This window comes from Microcaecilia unicolor, chromosome 7 (assembly GCF_901765095.1).
Source record: "Microcaecilia unicolor chromosome 7, aMicUni1.1, whole genome shotgun sequence".
Taxonomy (NCBI): Eukaryota; Metazoa; Chordata; class Amphibia; order Gymnophiona; family Siphonopidae; genus Microcaecilia; species Microcaecilia unicolor.
Window position 1 is genome coordinate 217,328,668 of NC_044037.1, and position 19,642 is coordinate 217,348,309.

The 19,642-nt window shown below is 43.6% G+C and overlaps 1 protein-coding gene across 2 annotated transcripts in view; it reads left to right on the top strand.

Moving 5' to 3' along the window:
• The first annotated feature begins 13,821 nt into the window (after positions 1 to 13,821).
• Positions 13,822 to 19,642, top strand: part of SESTD1 (SEC14 and spectrin domain containing 1) — a 164,150-nt gene continuing 158,329 nt past the window's right edge. Inside the window, exon 1 of one of the 2 annotated variants that reach the window (XM_030209824.1) lies at positions 13,822 to 13,880. The gene's annotated coding sequence lies outside the window, so the exon portion shown is untranslated. Of the gene's footprint in view, positions 13,888 to 19,642 lie in introns of both variants that reach the window. The other variant, XM_030209823.1, reaches the window with a different exon arrangement.

The following is a 19,642-nucleotide window of genomic DNA, read 5'->3' on the forward strand; positions in this document are numbered from 1 at the left end:
CATTTGAATGCATTATGTTACTGTTAACGCACAAAAATTGCTGGGTAGTAACGCTAAAATGTCAGTAACATCAACATAGCATAAGATTATTAAATGTTGATTAATAGTAATGCGCAAGTATGATGACTAAATAAGTGTGTAAAATTTCTCATTGAAATTCAAAATGGTTGCTGAGAAAACAGGAAAAAGCTCTAGGGGTTACTTCTTGTTTGCCTCACACTGTATAAGAGTTTATTATATATGAGATTAAAGAATATTTTAACTCGTTTCCCACGAGTCATAAGTATTTGTAAGATTTATTATAAGATCAATATGTGTGGAATTGTTTAAGGGAAGAGGGATTGTAAAGTGCAGCATCCTAGTTCTACACCTATTGCCTTCTTTTATTTTCATGGTTATTGCTTTTTCACTGTAGTTATTTTGGTGAGAGTTCTGAAAAAAAGGGAAAGGGAAATGGGACTTGATATACAGCCTTTCTGAGGATTTTGCAACTACATTCAAAGTGGTTTACATATATTCAGGTACTTATTTTGTACCAGGGGCAATGGAGAGTTAAGTGACTTGCCCAGAGTCACAAGGAGCTGCAGTGGGAATTGAACTCAGTTCCCTAGGATCAAAGTCCACTGCACTAACCACTAGGCTACTCCTCCAGGACTTATAATTCATTGATATTTGCTTTATTATTTGACTGAGGGGCCCTATTACAAAGCTGCGGTAAGCATTAATGCAGTGGCGTAGCCAAGGGTGGGCCCGGGTGGGCCGAGGCCCACCCAGTAGCAACATACCTATGATGTGGCTGGCAGGTATCCCCAAGCCCCAACAGCTGAAAACTCCCAACAACTGTCACTCCTGCATACCTTGTAAATAGCAGATCTTCGCCTGCAGCAACTGATACATACTGCTCGCACCTCCCTCTGATGTATTCCTGGAAACAGGAAGTTGCATCAGAGGGAAGGTTGTGAGGCCAACATGAGCAGGAGTTGCTTCTCGCTGCCAGTGAAAATCTGCTATTTAAAATCTATGCAGGGGGGGGGGGGGGGATGTTTGAGAGACCATATGGCATGCAGGCGAGAGAGGGAGAGACCAAATCACTTGTGGGATACGGCAGAGTTATTCTGCCCTCCCATATTGGGCCCAGGCCCACACAAAATTGGATGTCTGGCTACGCCCCTGCATTAATGTGTGCTTACTGCAGCAAAAAAAATGGCATACCGTAGGACGTGCTGAGGCGTCCTGCAGTAATTTCTGGATGTGCCCCTGTTACCCACACACTAAAAAATTTAATATATTTTTTTGGCACTGGGAGTGTGTCTGGGGTGTGGAAACTAAGTGCTGATCAGTGCAGCTACATTGGCACACACTAACCAATTAGTACATGCTTAGCATGAGAGCTCTTACAGCCTGCATAATGGGTGGTGGTAAGGGCTCATGCGCTAATGGTAAAATTAGTGTGTGGCTATTATTACCAAAAATAGGAATTTCAGCCATTTTATCCCAGCGGTAAAAATGGCCTTAACGTGTCAGATGATCGGTGTAAGGGTGCACTAAGGTCACTTTTTACCACTGTTTGGTAAAATGGCACCTGAATCTGAAAGTTTCAATAATATGTTCATTGCCTTTTGTACAACATTAATGCATATTTATATGTTGTTATAGATATAAAAAGACCAACTTAAGACGTATTCGCCTGTTTTAACACAGATTAGTCATAAAACAAAATTGAAGGATATATACTAAATTTATGATAATTATTTTGTCATAACATTAGATGAGGGTTTAGAACACTTTGCAGGATACTGCAATGTGTATTGAGATAGTTTGCACAGATATTCTGATGAATTTGCCTGCTATAGAAACTTGGGGAAATCACAATAAGCTGTTAACAGGTTCTAATGCAGGGGTGCCAAACACAAGGCATGTGGGCCGTTTGCAGACAATGAGACACTTCATCCAAACCAGGGAAGACATGCTTAATAGTGCAAGCTATTGATCAGCAGTGTGCGCTATCAAGAAACCGTTCGCCCCTTCCTCTCTGAACAGACCACCCGCACCCTCGTCCACTCACTCGTTACCTCTCGTCTTGACTATTGCAACCTTCTCCTCGCTGGCCTCCCGCTTAGCCACCTATCCCCCCTTCAATCTGTCCAAAATTCCGCCGCACGTCTTATCTACCGCATGAACCGATACTCTCATATCACCCCCCTCCTCAAGTCACTTCACTGGCTCCCAATCCACTACCGTATACAGTTCAAGCTTCTTCTATTGACCTTCAAGTGCACTCAATCTGCTGCCCCCCATTACCTCTCTACCCTCCTCTCCCCGTATGTTCCCACCCGTAACCTCCGCTCTCAGGACAAATCACTCCTATCTGTACCCTTCTCCACCACCGCTAACTCCAGACTCCGCCCCTTCTGCCTCGCAGCACCTTATGCCTGGAACAGACTTCCTGAGCCCATACGCCATGCGCCCTCCCTGCCCATCTTCAAGTCCTTACTCAAGGCCCATCTCTTCTCCCTTGCTTTTGGCGCCTAACCACCTTCCCCATTCCTGTTACCTACACTGACTGCGTAGTCTATTACCGTTAGATTGTAAGCTCTCTCGAGCAGGGACTGTCCCTCCCTGTGTTTAAACTTGTACAGCGCTGCGTAACCCTGGCAGCGCTATAGAAATGCTAAGTAGTAGTAGTAGTAGTAGTAGCATGTGCATCAACATCATAACATCATGGCCTGCTTCTGTTTCTGTGATTATTTCAGGGGGAAAGGAGGTTTGAGAGGACCCCTCTGTGCATAGCTGTTACCTTCAATACATGAGTGTCTTTGGGGCTGTGAGAGAACCAATAGGAGTGAAGGAGGAGAGGAGCCAGAGTGGTACAGATAAGTGAAGGGAGCACTGGAGGAGATTGTGACACATGGAGGGGCATTTTCGATAAGACGTCTAGTTCCGACTTTTGACATTTAAAAAGAGATATAATTAGAAAAGCAAATAAACATTTTGGTATATTTGGAAAATACAAACAATAAATGTATGGAACTAAAACATCTGCAATAAACACACTAAAACGTTCTCAGGGGTTACACATCATAGAATGTCCACTGCGTGCAAATGTGAAAAACGTGCGTCATCATGGCAGGACGTACCCCTCCACGTGGAAACCATCCATATAAGGCTCTGCACATGGAAGCATGTTTATTGTGAAAGGATAGAACCCAACTACTAGGATGCAGAGCTCAGCTTCTAATTAGGCTCTGTGAATGGCACAGAAGGTGCCTTTTCAAATGGCAACACCACCTGCCCCCCAGGAATGTGTCTATAAGGGCCTGGACCCTAATAAGAGACATCATGGCAAGGTCCAGCAGTACCTGCCACCTCCTTACCCTCCCCCTGACAGTCCCAAGAATGTACCAGCACTGGAAATGGCCAGGGTACTGAAGTCCCCCTCCTGTAGCAGCACATGAAAGAGTTCTCTCACCAATCCAAGATCCTACTGAATTCCCTCATTCAAGAGTAATCAGGGAAAAATATATGTGCACATCCACAAATATTATTAATGTCCACATCCAATGACCAGAAACCACCCATGCAGAGCTGCCATGAGGGATTGCACATACATGCACTCCTCCCTCCTCGTGATGGAAACATAGGCCACACAACAGCAGCTGTCACTGCAATATTGTGCATGCTGCACAGAAAAAGCACTCTCCGTCCCCATGTCCACCTCACCTGACATTTCACCTATGCTTGTCTAATGCCCCCTCCCCCCCCCCCCCATATCAGTGATTTCTGTCACTAGCAATGGGAAGGGCATTGTACAACTTACCCACCAAAAGAATGATGTCTGTGAAGGCAAGAAGGACCATCCGCTAAACCCTGGTGCATAAACTTGTGCTTGCAGACGATTCGGCATCCGGTGTGAGCTGGAATCACTGAGATGCTGGTACCGGCATGTCCAGCATGAGAACCCTGAAGTGATCAGCATGTGCAGCGGCACATATTTGCACAATGTAAGTATCACAAACAGAGCATCCCTATAACATCTCAGTCTCAGATCAAGGCCTAATATTGCAGCTCACATCCCTAGTGTGGCTGCTCACTCCATATGTGTTGCCCCCAGCCCCCCCATGAGATGACATGAAAATGAACAGGGGAGGGAGGAACCCCTTGCTCACCCTTCACCAGCCACCAAAACTCACACTGCTACCTGTACAGCAGGGGACATCAAAAAATTACCATCTAACTTGAGCTCTTTTGTCATTACCCCATCACAGATCCATATCCTCTACTGTAGGGTATCAGGGTGGCTAAACTCTCTATCCCCCCTTCTGTGGTACATATTTCCTGATATGCCTTCCTGAGATCCTGATATTTGCTAGTGAATGTGATAGTAAATATTTTCAGTCAACAAAATAAATAGTCACACACACACACAAAGTCTACACCACAAATGGCCATAGTGGGAATCAAACCCACAACCCTTGGATACAGATACTATAGTCACACTATTGAGGAATATTTGGGTCCTGGAAATACATCCTGCATGTCCCTTGCCAGAACAGCCTCCAGGACTCCTTCCCATGTCATTCCACGGATTTCACACCCCAAACATATGCTCCAGGGATCACCACTGACCACGCCTCTCCTCATCCCTGGCTCATGCCAGCCAGCTCATGCACTATGCAAGCCATATGGGATGTACTGATCTCAAGGGCAAACCTTTTACACACACAGGGCAGCAGCAGCAGGTGCAGGAGGACCCAGAGGAACAGCAGGCCCTTGTGGATCCAGGGGAATGGGAGGTTCCTCAACCCCATGATGACCCCTGGAAGGGAGAAGAAGGGGGAGAGACAACACTAGCACCCCACTTCCCCATCACCACCAGACAACACTGCAGCCCTACTGCACCTCCTGTAGCAAGTGGCTGCAACGCAAAACCACTTGCTGCAGAAGGTGGCTGCACTGAGGCAAGTTCTGGAACAGCAGATCAGGGCACAGAGGCAGCTCCTGCTGCTGGTAGTAGAGCTGCTGCAGAGGGACATCCAGGAGAGGAACAACCACCAAAGAGGGGAATGAACATTGGCCCCACTCTCCATGTAAATAGTTTATTTTGTGGTTCCAAATACAAAGTTTTCAAATTTTTGCATACCAGAGTCTGTGTCTCTATTTTGTGCACTAGATATATGGTGTTATCAAATGCTGAGGATGATGGGGCTGCATTGTATGTGACAGAAAACATTGGTGGCCACCTGCCATGTGAGTCCACAAGTCAAGATACTGGAGACTGTAATCTGGTTTGCATGACAGGTCTACCATGACACAGAAACAGAGGTATATAAGTGTCGATATTGTGATCTTGTAGAAGGCCACATGTTTCTTACAACCTGTATCAACAGAGCTGCCCCATTATCCCCCTGACCATATAGTCCCACATCCTTTGGACACAAAGCACAGAGCTGCCTAAACAATATGTATGTTGTCTCGCACTAGCAATCCATGCCTAGACCAGTGGTTCCCAACCTGGTCCTGGAGGCACCCCAGCCAGTCAGGTTTTCAGGATATCCACAATGAATATTCATGTGAAAGATTTGCATGCACTGCCTCCATTGCATGCAAATCTCTCTCATGAATATTCAGTGTTGATATTCCGAAAACCTGACTGACTGGGGTGCCTTCAGGACCAGGTTTGGGAACAACTAGCCTAGACTATTGTTTGCTCTCTGTTCAGCAGGCTACCTTACCCACAACCAACATGGCTGAGGTCCAGGAGGGTCCTGCAAACAGCTGGGTCATATTTTCACATTGAGAATGTGTCAGCAATGGTATACACTGTTGAGGAGGAAAGGGAACACAACAATTTACAACTATGAGAGATACCCACAAGAGTGAGGAGTTAATGGAACCATTAGATACATGTTTATTTCATCACAATTGCTAAACAATCAGGTACTGAACAGCAGAAGAGGTTGCCCATAGGAATAATTAGCCTCAATCTGGGAGCAGCAGGGCACAGGCTAGGGGAATTATGTAGGCATCAGGCTGGAGCCACCTGCAGGGGATATAGAGCAAGAAGTGTAACTGGATGCCCTCCCCCCTCCCATTACGGAGTTGAGCCTGTGAGAGGCCCCCACCTGTGGCCAGATAGAAAATAGTTTGCAGGATAGGATAGAAAAGCTTCACATTTGCCTAACTAAGGAGGATTGTAGAAGTGTGTTCACTGCAATGGAAATGACAATCAGTACATATAATGCCCCCCCCCCCCCGAACCCTGATAATGGGTTGGCACCTCACAAACACAGACACACAGCAGCAGCACACAGGACAAAGACAGCAACACAGACTGACACCAAACAGGTGTAATGAAAGGAGTGTGGGCTTGGGGACAGTGAGTGGAGGGAGAGGGGATGGGGGGGGGGGGGGGGAGATACAGAGGAAGGAGTAGTTGTGGCTGGAGAGGGGGTCTAGCAGGACAAGCTGAGAAGTTGAGACACAGAGGAGGCAAGTCAGGGAATATAAGTGTGAAAAGATTAAGACTAGGGTAGACAGACAAACGGTAACATAGCACTGAACAACTCTCCAAAATCGCTGTTGGGTTTATACACAACTTTGCTCTTACCCCAGATGCTTTTATATCAGGTCTAAGTCTGTATGTTTGAATTCCCGCCAATGTAAAATCATTTTGCTATCCGTTATGGGCTGGAGACGTTCATTCTGTAAGACCACCCAAGACACACCTCAGAAACGCCCCCTCTGGAGACATTCTAAACTGGACACACTAGTGATTTAAACCGTTTTTTTGTTTATTTGTTTGATTATATGGGTTGGACGTTTCCCATTAAGATAAATGACCCTCTCTCTTTTAGACCATTTTTTGGACGTTTTTCTCTTTCAAAAATGAAACAAATAGTAACATAGTAAGTGACAGCAGATAAAAACCTGAACAGTCCATCAATTCAAGATTAAATCAACAATGAACATGATATTATATGCATCTAATTGCTGTACCAAGTTCTGCAGTATTAGTTTTTTAACTAGCTGAGAGAGAGAGAGAGGGTCCTGGAGACAAGGATGGAGGGGAGGGGAGAGGATGTCTGTATAGCATGGATTCAGGTGTTAACCATTGCAGCCGACTCTGTGGGTGCTTGAGCACCCCCAATATTGAGAAAATTCCTTGTATGTGTCCAGGGAGGGGTTAGTTCCATTGGGCTTAGCACCCCCAATACTTTTGAAATGTTGGCTCCTATGATTGCAGCAACCTCCTAAGGTACGACCCTGCCACAGAGAAATAATACTTTAGTAGGGATTTCAATTTTGTTTAGGATTATTGTTATGATTGTTATTATTTGTATTAGATAGACCAGGATACTGTATGTGGTTGGAACAGGGAATCCTAACTCTGAGATTTCGGAATGCATATTTGGAGAGGACAAAAGTACTCTGGTGGCTGAGGATCATTGCCATCACCCCGTTCCCCCTACCATAAAAAGCCTAGTGCAATCCTACCTGCCTCACCCTTGGGGAACGGAAACATGTTACACAAAATTCTTTCTACTCTCTTTTTTGTTGACAACTGATATCCTTGGTGGGTTTTTTGTGGTGATGAGTTTGAGTACACAAATTAAGTGTTTGGGCACAGTGTAGATCCAGATAGTGCATACTTGTGAATGTGATAAGAATAGCAGTCTATAAGAACACATGCTGGTAGTCTGTTGAGATGCTAGTGCAAATGCAGCAATGTGCTGCAGCTATCACAGAACTGTCTGTTTACAAAAGGCCAGGCATGGATCCAAATGAGGCCTTTAGCAACTTTGATTCTTAAGACATTGTCTAATTCAGTTCTAATGGAATCAGACAGCATAAAAGGAATTAATGTGACAGGACATGGTTCTCAGTCTCCCAGGGAAGGGAAAGAAAAGAAAAAAAAATGCAGTTTTCCTTTTATATGAAATAATGGGAGATAATCAAGAAAAATGAAGGCCAACTGAATTTATTCCTGCTCTGACCTAGAGTAAGATAGAGGCCCCAGGATGTGAAGGCAATTTGAGTACGACATCTGTCACTTCAGTGATTGCTAGCTTGATTTGGCTGATCTGCTTGACTAGGTGGATGCTCATTTTCAGCCACAATGCTTTATGTTGGTCTTTTCTGAAACTGCATGCTTCATTGAATTGGATGACACTCCTCAATAGAAGAAATACTGTGCTTTAGTCAAGGGTATATGAGTAGCTGCACTTTTGTGCTGTAATCTTCAAACAAATTCAGTGCAGAGGAGAAAAAAACCACATATCTGCATAGGAGGTGAATATAACAGCAGCAGTAGAATAGCTTTTTAGTCGAAGGGGGCAAACAAAACAATCAGCTTCACGTTCCAACTCTCTACTTGCTGATGCTGTGTTGGACAATATATTGGTCTGGCCATGGCCCTAGTTGCCCACCCCACTCCACCGCCTAAGGGTGAATAAGCCGTTCGTTTGCCTTTTGCTTTGTGTTCCTTTTGCTGCCATTAAAGCTACCTTAGTTCACCTCCACCTGCAATCCAGTCCAGTTCTTTGGGATACTCTTGGGATTCCATCTACCCAGAGGTGGTTGAGTGATCCTCACAAATGTCACAGACTTGATATACCACCTTTCTGTCATACAAGATGCAGTAAGAAGATAGAGGTTGAAAACTGGATAGTAAGAACAAATGAAATCTAAGTGGATAGAGAGGCAAAAACATAAATGGAAGAAAGCTAAAGGGAAAAGAGCAACGTTAGAAATGCACAGAGTGGAGGAAGCAAAGAAGACAAAAGGGAACAGAAAAATGTTAAATGGACAGGAGACCCTGGAAAGAAAGTTAAGAGAAGACAAAGGAAAGCAGAAACCAGAGCTTGGGACACACATGATTAGAATAATTAAATGTCCAGACAACAAAGCTTGAAAAAAGGATTTCATTTTTTTATATAGTGATCGGAATATTTCTGTTCCTGAAATTTAGGTCTGCCATCTTTATATTTTGCACAGTACTGAGGAAAATGCATCACTGTTTCTATTTCTCTGTTAGCATTGATAGGGTAGTTCTCTAACAGGGCACCGAGGATAAGCAGGCAACTCTTATCCTAGCACAAGTGGCACAAAGCACACTTATATTTATGGCATGATCACTTTCAGCAGACCTATATCTGGTGTGAATGCTCACACTTAGATGTTTGTTTATTTAAATTTACTATACTGCCTACTCCGACAGGTGGGTCGAGGTTGTTTACAATTGCTAAATTCAATGAAGCATAGAAAAGGAACACCAATGGTCATAGGAAAGAAGACAACTACTCATACCACATAAGGTAGAATGACATTAGACATAAGTGTAGTTGAGACTTCACACTGGACATACAGGCAGGTGTGTATGCATAGTGGACATACATATAGGTAAGAGACCAGTCAATCCCTCCAATCTAACCGTTTTCAAAAGCCAAGGTGAAAAAGTGGACCTTTAACAGTTTTTAGAATTTTGGGACAGAGAGAGAGGAGATATTGGATGGAAGAGGAGAAAGAATGGAAAGAGCCAGAATGCATGTAAATTACAGTATCCCAGAAAACAGCAAGGCAAACGATCTGCGAAATCCAACGTGGAAAATGAGCAAGCAGATCAGTATGTTATCCAAAATATTTTATTGAAGATACCGTATTTAAGACAGTTGCCCGACACAGGCCGTGTTTCACCCACAAAAGGGCTGCGTCAGGGGCTATAATAAACAAACATGATTTTATAATGTATTAATTTATAATTTTTAATATTAAATATCATTGATTTGTTTTTATAATGTTTAGATTCTATAATTTAATATGTTTGTTTACACATATATTTGTGTGCTCTGCCCATGCTCCACCCAAACTCCATCTATGCGCACACTCACCGGCAAAGTATATGCCATCAGAACATGCCACTATTTACATGTGTTCCTTGCTGCGTAAAAGTAGACGACTCATTATAAAATTACCCCCTGAATGTCTGTGTAGGATCAATCTGTAGAAGTCCAACTTGTTTAGTTTTCCCATTAGGTGTGTTCATGTTTTAGTTCCCATGGCAGTGTTTATGGTGCTGCTTTTTCCTAGGTAGACTATTGTTTTATTTATTTAGATTTAGTTCCCATCTTTGTCAGTGGTATCTCAAGGTGAGTTACATTTAGGTACACAGTACTGAGTAAAACCTGGTGTAAATGCTAGTGCCTAAATTACGTGTGGAGCAGGTATATTCTATAACCATGCAAGTAGTTTTTTGACATTCCCATGACACGCCCATTTTGGATGTACACATTAGAATTTAGAGGCAGTGAGTTACAGAATAAGCTTAGCGATTTATGCACCTAAATTCTAATTATTGCTAATTAGTGCTCATAATTCCTTGTTAAGCACTGTTATCAATGGTGATTGGCTTGTTAAGTCAATTATAAATATTCTTATAGCATACGCTTTGATTTTGGCACAGAACAAAATATAGAATCCAGGGGTCAGTGCATTTTGGAATGTTTATCTGACATTTTAGTGCCTGTTTAGAACCCACATTAAGGAGTTTTGACAATTTTAATTCTGTAATCCCAAATTAAAAGAGCTTCCCAATATAACACTCAGCCTAATAGTTAAGTTGAAAATGGCCCAAATGCTTTCTCCAATTTCTTCTCTTCCTTTAGGACAATCCTTGCCTGTATTTGTAAACTAGTAACACAACAGAGACAGGCGGGGTTACTATGGGGTCCTCTTACCAAGCTGCGGGAAAAAGGGCCCTGCGCTAGAGGTGGGGAACGTTTTTCCCACACACTAGGGCCCTTTTTGGTGCAGCAGGTAAAAAAGCCCCCAGACACACACCCCATGTGGAGGGGAGCCCTTACCGTTACCCATTGAGGTGGTGATAAGGGCTCTCGCAGTAACCGGGCAGCGAGCGGAGATACCCAATTACCGCTGGGTTACTGCCATGCAAGACATTTCCGGGGGTTTTCTTTTTCCCCCAAAAATGGAACACGCTCGGGGTGGGACTACTGCCAGCGGCTGTGTTGGGTCGGCAGTAGTCCCGGAAGAGCGAGCGGTAAGCCCGCATTGGGTTTACCACTGCTCTATAAAAGGGCCTCTATGTGAATACTAATGAAGAGTGCAAATTCTGAACATTTTGGATAATTATTTACATATAAATTCCTTTACAGCTAATGTGTTTAGAGAGGCCACAGAACACTGCCATTGTGCATGGGTATGGAGGGGCAAGAGGGGACTTTTGCCTTCCCACCCCCAGATTTCTTATCTAATCTCTGCTTCCTGCTGCTGCTGCTGCTGTTCTTCCCCTCCACTCGCGCATTCTAAAACATTCTATCCAACTGTAAATAAAGCGAATGTCATCAGTGTCACCCTCCCTATTACTACCTGCTCCATAGAAAGTTCTTTTTGGTAATGAATGAAATTACTTTGCCTCCCTTGGAGAAATCTCTCTCTACATGCATGCCACTGTGGGTGGGTTTTTATATTACTATTCTCCTTTTAAGAATTATGTCAAATTGGATTTCATTATGATCACTGTTGCCAAGCCCTACATGAATCAGAACATTGATTTTCTTCAACATGTATTACTATCCTTTTATACGCTTAAAAAAATCCTGGCTAGAACAAATACTGCAGCAAAGCTAGATGTCTCCTAGGTATCTATGAACTGCCAGCAGTGTCCTTGGTTTTCAAAACATGATTACTGTAAACTGAGTTTATCATTCTCCTAGACTTTTTTTCCTTCAGTAAAGGACATGTTGTCCTTAATCCAATTACTCGTTTTTTCTTTTACTCCACAGAAAACAAAAGTTTCTTAGCAGCTGGGTTACTAGCTTCAGTTCTGCCTTCCTCCTTCCAGGGGATTGCAAAGAAGAGTTCAGTGGTCAGCCAATGATTTAAAAAATTATTATTGTTAATTGTATAGCACTACCAGATGTATGGAGTACTTGACAGACAAGATGAGCCTTTGTTGATTCTTCAGGCAAGCAGCAACTCAAGAGCAGCAGTACCTAACTGGAAGTATTGTCTCTGATTCCACCATGAACTCTGCTGCTCCTAAATGCTGAGGGCCTTAGAATCCAGACCATGAGTCTTAACTACCTTTTAAGAATAGAAGAGCAAAGGTTGGATCATGAGTTTTATTCAATACCACTCTTCTAAAGCTGCCTCCCAGCAGGGCTTCCATCTCACTGGTGGCTCCAAGCTGGCAGGCTTTGGTGTCCTCTTTCAAATCTTTGCCCTGAGTAGAGAATGGCACGGGGACAAAGTTTGTCCCCATCCCCACTCTGTCCCTGTGGGTTCGTGTCCCCCCATCCCCGCAGGTTCTGTCTCCGTCCCTGCCCCAACCCCGCAGGCAGTGGTGTGCTGGTAAATGTTTAACAACTGGCTTTCTCCCTGGTCCACCTCTGTGCCCCCCCTCAAAATTGCAGAGCTGGCTATAGCTGGGGAGAGAGCCTGGGGTGGGGGGCAATGCATTATTCTCTCCAGGAAAAAAAATTAAATGATCCCAGGTTCCAATCTAATTCATGTTTAATGTGGGATAAAATGCCATAAATAAGTAAATAAATATACACTTTTAACGTTGAGCACCTGATTCTCAAAGTAGACATATTCCAAACACTATAATGAAAATAAAATGATTTTTTCTACCTTTGTTGTCTGGTGACTTTGTTTTTCTGATCATGCTGGCCCAGTATCTGATTCTGCTGCTATCTGTCCTCTTAACTCCGTTTCCAGAACTTCCTTTCCATTTATTTCTTTACTTTCCCCCCTTTCTTCGTCATTTCTTGCCCTACATCCGTAAGTAAAAGCTGGGTCCTCCGCAGACTTGACTGTCCAGTGGATCCAACTTCTCCCTATTTTCTCCATCCATGTCCAGCATTTTTCCTCTCCCCCCCCTCCATCCATGTCCAGCATTTCTCTTCTCTCCCCTCCATTCATGTTCATCTCACTTCCTCTCTCTTCCCTCCCCTCCATCCATGTCCAGCATTTCTCCTCTCTCCCCTCCATTCATGTTCATCTCACTTCCTCTCTCTTCCCTCCCCTCCATCCATGTCCAGCATTTCTTCTCTCTCTCTTCCCCTCCATCCATGTGCATCTCCTTCCTCTGTCTTCCCTCCCCTCCATCCATGCCCAGAATTTCTTATCTCTCCCCTCCATCCATGTGCATCTCCTTCCTGTCTTCCCTTCCCTCTCCTCCATCCATGTCCAACAATTCTCTCTCCCTGCCCTCCCCTCCATCCATCCATGTCCAGCAACCCTCCTCTCTCCCCTGCCCTCCCCTCCATCCACCCATGTCCAGCAACTCTCCTCTTCCCTCCATCCACCCATGTCCAGCAACTCTCCTCTCCCCTGTCCTCTATCCATCCATACCCAGCAATTCTCTTCTCTCCCCTGCCCCCCTCCATCCATCCATACCCGGCAATTCTCTTCTCTCCTCTAACCCCTCCGGCAATCCATACCCAGCGATTCTCCTCTCTCCCCTGCCCTCCCCTCCCATCCATGTCCAGTGATTCTCCTTCACCCCCATCCTCCCCTCCCATTCATATCCACCTGCCCCCCCCCCCAACATCCCTCTTTTTCTTCCTGCCACAGTGCCACCCCGCGTGGAAAAAGTAACCCAAATTACAGTTACCTGATGATATGATCTACCTTGGGTGTCAGCTCCGCTATTTAAACTTAGACAGCCAAGCGCATGCGCCGCTCATCTCTTCCCGGTCTGTATCTTCTACGGCAGGAAAAAAAAAATTGGGAGAAAAAAAACCAAGCACGTGATCCGTATCCGCCTATAGCTGTTTCATTTCCTCCAATCACGTGAGGCGTCCGGTCTCCGGGGCGTGCTCTATGGAGACGGCGGCGAGTGAGCGGGGATTCGGCGTCTGGTATTTAGTGAGCTTCTTCTATGTTTCTTAAGGGTCTGGGCTGTGGGAAGGGAAACGAAGGGACGGGAGGGAAGTAGAGCAGAGCGGGGGGTGGGCGTGGGTTCTTTGCCGTTATTGGCAGCTGGTGGCGTGGTCTTGCGGTAAGGGCCTTAGGGCTGCTTCAGATTAGACAAGGCTGTGATAGTCACCCTGTAGCCCTCTTAGGCAAAGGCTCCGACCACTCAAGATTTAATGGGCTTCATTCTGTGGATGGGTTGGACTGACCGCCCTTTATCCTTAATAATCCTTTCCTACCTTTTGTACCGGTCCCTTTTCCGTGTTGCTCTTTTTATTTTCCCTTATGTTCTCTGACTTTGTTTTTTTAGCCCTGTATTTTTTTTTCTGCTGTGTCCTTTCCTGCGCTCTTTTTCTGTTGGTTTCCTCATTCTCCCCAGCCTCTCCTTGTGCAGTATATGGAGGATCTTTTCTAGGTGCTTTTGTTTCTTTCTTGCTCTGAAGGAGAGGGAGGGGGAACAATGTATGACCTCTTCCTCCATCCTTGGTCGCTTGGCTATATTGCTATTTTTACTGTATTGTTCAGTGAGCGGGGTTGGGAGCTATTGACTCAGACTAACGAATGTTTTTTTTTCTCCATATTTCTGAGGGTGCCTTGGTTGTTACACGCATTTGGATTTTTGTATTCTTGCATTTAACAATATTTATTTAATTTTTTTTGCATTTCTTGAATTAGTTTTTATCACTTCTTTGAGGTTAGAGGTTTTATAGATATAATTGTCTGTTATCTTTATCAGTAACAATTTGCCTTAGAGATAGCTAGTCTATTGCTTGGTAGCTTTCAGTTTTACTGTTCTGCAGTGCAGCATTGAGGGTTTTCTTAGCAAAAGTTTGGCATCTTTTGTTCCATCAGACTGGACATCAACTGAATAATTAAGCCAGGCCATGACAGATTTTTTTGAATTTAGGAGCCATCCTAAAAGCTTGAGAGCCAGTGGCTGAAACCTCCTTGACAATGCCTTTCTCTTCCCAGGATCTGTTGTGGCTCCTCTGGAGCCTGAATTTCTAGGACTGGTTTCCTATTCTGTGTCCAAGGGAAAAGAAAGATTAAAATCAGGCCCTTAATGGGATGCTGCTCGCTGCATGAAGAAACCACTGACCTCTCTCCATCTCCTTACTCCCTATGCTGTCAGCAGTATACTGATGACTGTACACCTTACAGCCAGATGCTCAAAACTCCAGCACTGTTCCAAACAGTGCTGGAGTTTTACTGCTGGATCAGTGCAGAAAAATAACTCCCTCATGCTCAACACCAATGTGATGCAAATTTAAGCATGCTTGTAGCTTTGAGCATGAGGGAGTTCAGTGCATGTGCCTGACAGTGTCTTCCCGCAGAAGAGTTGTGTGTTAAGTACAACTCTCGAGCGCATGGCTAGAATGCCTGGGGTGGGAGGAGGAGGAGGAAGGAGAGCTGATTTTGACAACAATCCACCTGGGAAGACCATCTTCAAGTATCTTGTTGCTCCATGTTTAATCTGAGCAAGCATGAAGCACCGTACCTTAAATAATGTCAGCTTCTCCGTGCTGACTTCACTCTTTTCTCCTGCCTCTGCTCTGCCTCCGCCACCAAAAATGTCACTTCAAACAAGAATGTTAAGGCATTCTGGAGGTATTTTTCTGGTAGACAGGGCTCCTTTCCAGCCTTCCGTATCCCTCGCTGCTCGGTACAACTCTAGCGCCAGCTCCAAGCTGGCATAGCGTTTCCAGTGGCAGGAGTGTCATTGTTTGGCATGCTGTCCTCCGAGCATTACGAGCTCTTTAGCATTCATTTACATGCGATTTGTGATATGGGTTGGTGCAGTTCTTGTTCCCCGCACTCCAGCCCTTTCAGCTTTCTGCGGGAGCTAGTCTATTGCTAATGGCCTTTAGCAACAGCATTTGCTTCTGAACATCGGTGCATTGGTGCTAAATAAATCATCTTGGTTCAGGTTCCCACCAGTCACCCTGCCCTCACCTGCTCTTCTCCCCTACCCCAACAATCCTTCTTGTTAACCTTAGAAATCAACTGTCATTCCCACCTCCCAGGTACTCCCTCATCCAGGCTACCGGCTTCTTACCATTTTCTATCCATTGCCAACATCAATGAAAAGCTGTATCTAAATTGTATTTTTCCTGACTACCATTAGGTGTAAGTTGACTTATACAAATTTGGGCAGTGCACAGCTTAAACCTAGTGAGAACCACAGTAGATGCAATTTAGATGTTCCTGTTGAAGAAAGGCAGGCTGCAGCATGAAATGCTGGGTGCCAGTGTTCAATTTTTGGGTACTGTGGCAGTCTGGCACCTGAGAGTTATTGAGCTCTTCTACAAGTATTTCATAGGTAAAGAACGTCTGCTAATGTAGGTGGAAGAACAGTTATGTTCATAGTTGCTTAAGTCTGTGTATTTTGAGGATGCATAATATCTTTGAGCTTATTTATCTACAAAACCTGTCTATTATCATGTCATAGTGGATGCTGTTAGGCTCTCCAAATCAGACCCGAGACACTCAAGATAAGTTATGGACTTTACTGAGGATGTCTCAACGTGGTACCATGTTTTGGCACTAAACTAAGTCTTAATGCATGTGTTAAATAACTTACATTGAGAGTCTATGGTCTGATTTGGAGAGACTGATTCTGTTCCCACTCTTTGCCTCTTCACCTTTTTCGTGGGACCTTGGTATTCTTTCCACTCCTGTGTTTTTCCCTGCATAGTGGATGCTGTTAACATTATGTGGATTAACGTTTCTCAAGCTTGTCCAATTGATCTGGTTTTCAGGATACCCACAATGAATATAAATGAGTTACACTGTCCCTATTAACTTGCAAGTATCATTTGTGTTCTTTGTGGATATGTTGAAAACTGAGCTGCGTAATTTAACCTTTCTGCTGAATAGCTCCAGGGTACAAGAAATATGGATGGTTTGGTTTATGTGTTCCACTAATTCCACAAGGACATAGGAGCGGTGTTCTAAGGGCTTTCTAAAAAGCTAAGTACTGATAAAAATATTTTGAATAAAGGTCTTTAAGTTTTTGAATAAATTAAAAAGAAGAGTACACAGCAGGGTTTTTATGCCAATGATTGATTTAAAACCCATTTAAGACCTATAAAGTTTTAGTGTGGTCTGGGTTCACTGAGTCTTTTTCCTCGTGTTTTTCCTCTTATTGTTTATATATGATAGTGTGAGATTAGTTTAGTTTGTATAAGTACATAAATACATAAGTATTGCCATACGGGGACAGACCAAAGGTCCATCAAGCCCAGCATCCTGTTTCCAACAGTGGCCAATCCAGCTCTCAAATACTTGGCAAGATCCAAAAAAAAAAAAAACCAATACATTTTATGCTGCTTATCCTAGAAATAAGCAGTGGATTTTCCCCAAGTCTATTTTAATAATGGTCTATGGACTTTTCCTTTATGAAGCCGGCCAAACCCTTTTTTAAAACCCCGCTAAGCTAACCGCCTTTACCACAGTCTCTGGCAATGAATTTCAGAGTTTAATTACACGTTGAGTGAAGAAAAATTTTATCTGATTTGTTTTACATTTACTACTTTGTAGCTTCATTGCATGCCCCCTAGTATTTTTGGGAAGAGTACACAAATGATTCCCATCTACCCATTCCACGCCACTCATTATTTTATAGACTTCTATCATATCTCCCCTCAGCCGTCTTTTCTCCAAGCTGAAGAGTCCTAGCCGCTTCAGCCTTTCCTCATACGGAAGTCATCCCATCCGCTTCATCATTTTCGTTGCCTTCTCTGTACCTTTACTAATTCCACTAGATCTTTTTTTGAGATGCGGCGACCAGAATTGAACACAGTATTCGAGGTGCGGTTGCACCATGGAGTGATACAAAGGCATTATAGCGTCCTCATTTTTGTTTTTCCATTCCTTTCCTAATAATACCTAACATTCTATTTGCTTTCTTAGCCACCGCAGCACACTTAGCAGAGGGTTTCAATGTATCATCAACAACAATGCCTAGATCCCTTTCTTGGTCAGTGACTCCTAATGTGGAACCTTATATTACGTAGCTATAATTCGGGTTCTTCTTTCCCACATGCATCACTTTTTCTTTTTTTTTTTGTTACATTTGTACCCCTCGCTTTCCCACTCATAGCAGGTTCAATGCGGCTTATATATTATATACAGAGTACCTGGGGCAATAGAGGGTCAAGTGACTTGCCCAGAGTCACAAGGAGCTGCCTGTGCCTGCAGTAGGAATCAAACCCAGTTCCCCAGGTCCAAAGTCCACCACACTACCACTAGGCCACTTTGACTTGTTCACATTAAACGTAATCTGCCATTTAGATGCCCAGTCTCGTAAGGCCCTCTTGTAATTTTTCACAGTCCTCTTGTGATTTAACAACTTTGAATAACTTTGTGTCAACAAATTTAATTACCTCACTAGTTACTCCCATCTCTAGATCACTTATAAATATGTTAAAAAGCAGTGGTCCCGGCACAGACCTCTGCGGAACCCCATTATCTACCCTTCTACATTGGGAATACTGACCATTTAACCCTACTCTTTGTTTTCTATCTTTTAACCAGTTTTTAATCCACAATAGGACACTGCCTTCTATCACATGACTCTCCAGTTTCCTCTGGAGTCTTTCATGAGGTACTTTGTCAGACGCCAGAAATGTAATAGATTGGTGAGGCAAGATTTCCCTTCACTATGTTGGCTTTGTCTCATTAATCCATGGGTTTAAATCTGCTCTGTAATTTTGTTCTATATAATAGTCTCTACAAATTTCCTGGCACTGACGTCGGGCCTCACCAGTCTATAAATTTCAGGATCTCCTCTGGAACAAAATCGGCATTACATTGGTCACCCTCCAATCTTCTGGTACCACACTCGATTTTAAAGATAAATTACGTATTACTAACAGTTGTTCCGCAAGTTCATTTTTCAATTCTATCATTACTCTGGGATGAATACCATCCGGTCCAGGAGATTTGCTACTCTTCAGTTTTTCACATTGCCCCATTACATCCTCCGGGTTTATAGAGATTTCAATATACTTACTCCAAAGCTAATATCAAATCTGATCATATTATGATCACTGCTATTAAACAGCCCCAGCACTATTACTTCCCACGCCAGATCATGTGCTCCACTAAGGACTAGGTCTAGAATTTTTCCTTCTCTTGTTGGCTCCTATACCAGCTGCTCCATAAAGCAGTCCTTGATTTTGTCAAGGAAGTTTACCTCCCTAGCATGCCCTGATGTTATATTTACCCAGTCAATATCAGGGTAATTGAAATCGCCCATTATTATTGTGTTGCCCAGTTTGTTAGCCTCCCTAATTTCTGATAACATTTCTACATCTGTCTGTTCATTCTGGCCTGGCAGACGGTAGTACACTCCTATCACTATCCTTTTCCCCGTTACATATGGAATTTCAATCCATAAGGATTCCAAGATGTTTGTTTCCTGCAGAATTTTCAATCTATTTGATTCAAGACCCTCCTTAACATACAGTGCTACCCCTCCACCAATTCGATCCACCCTATCACTACAATATAATTTGTACCCCGGTATGACAGTGTCCCACTGGTTATCCTCCTTCCACCATGTCTCCGAGATACCTGTTATATCTAATTTTTTGTGCAATATATTCTAACTCACCCATCTTATTTCTTGGCTTCTGACATTCGCATATAGACATTTCAAACTGTTTGTTATTCCTATTTACATCATGTTCAGTACTTGACAGTA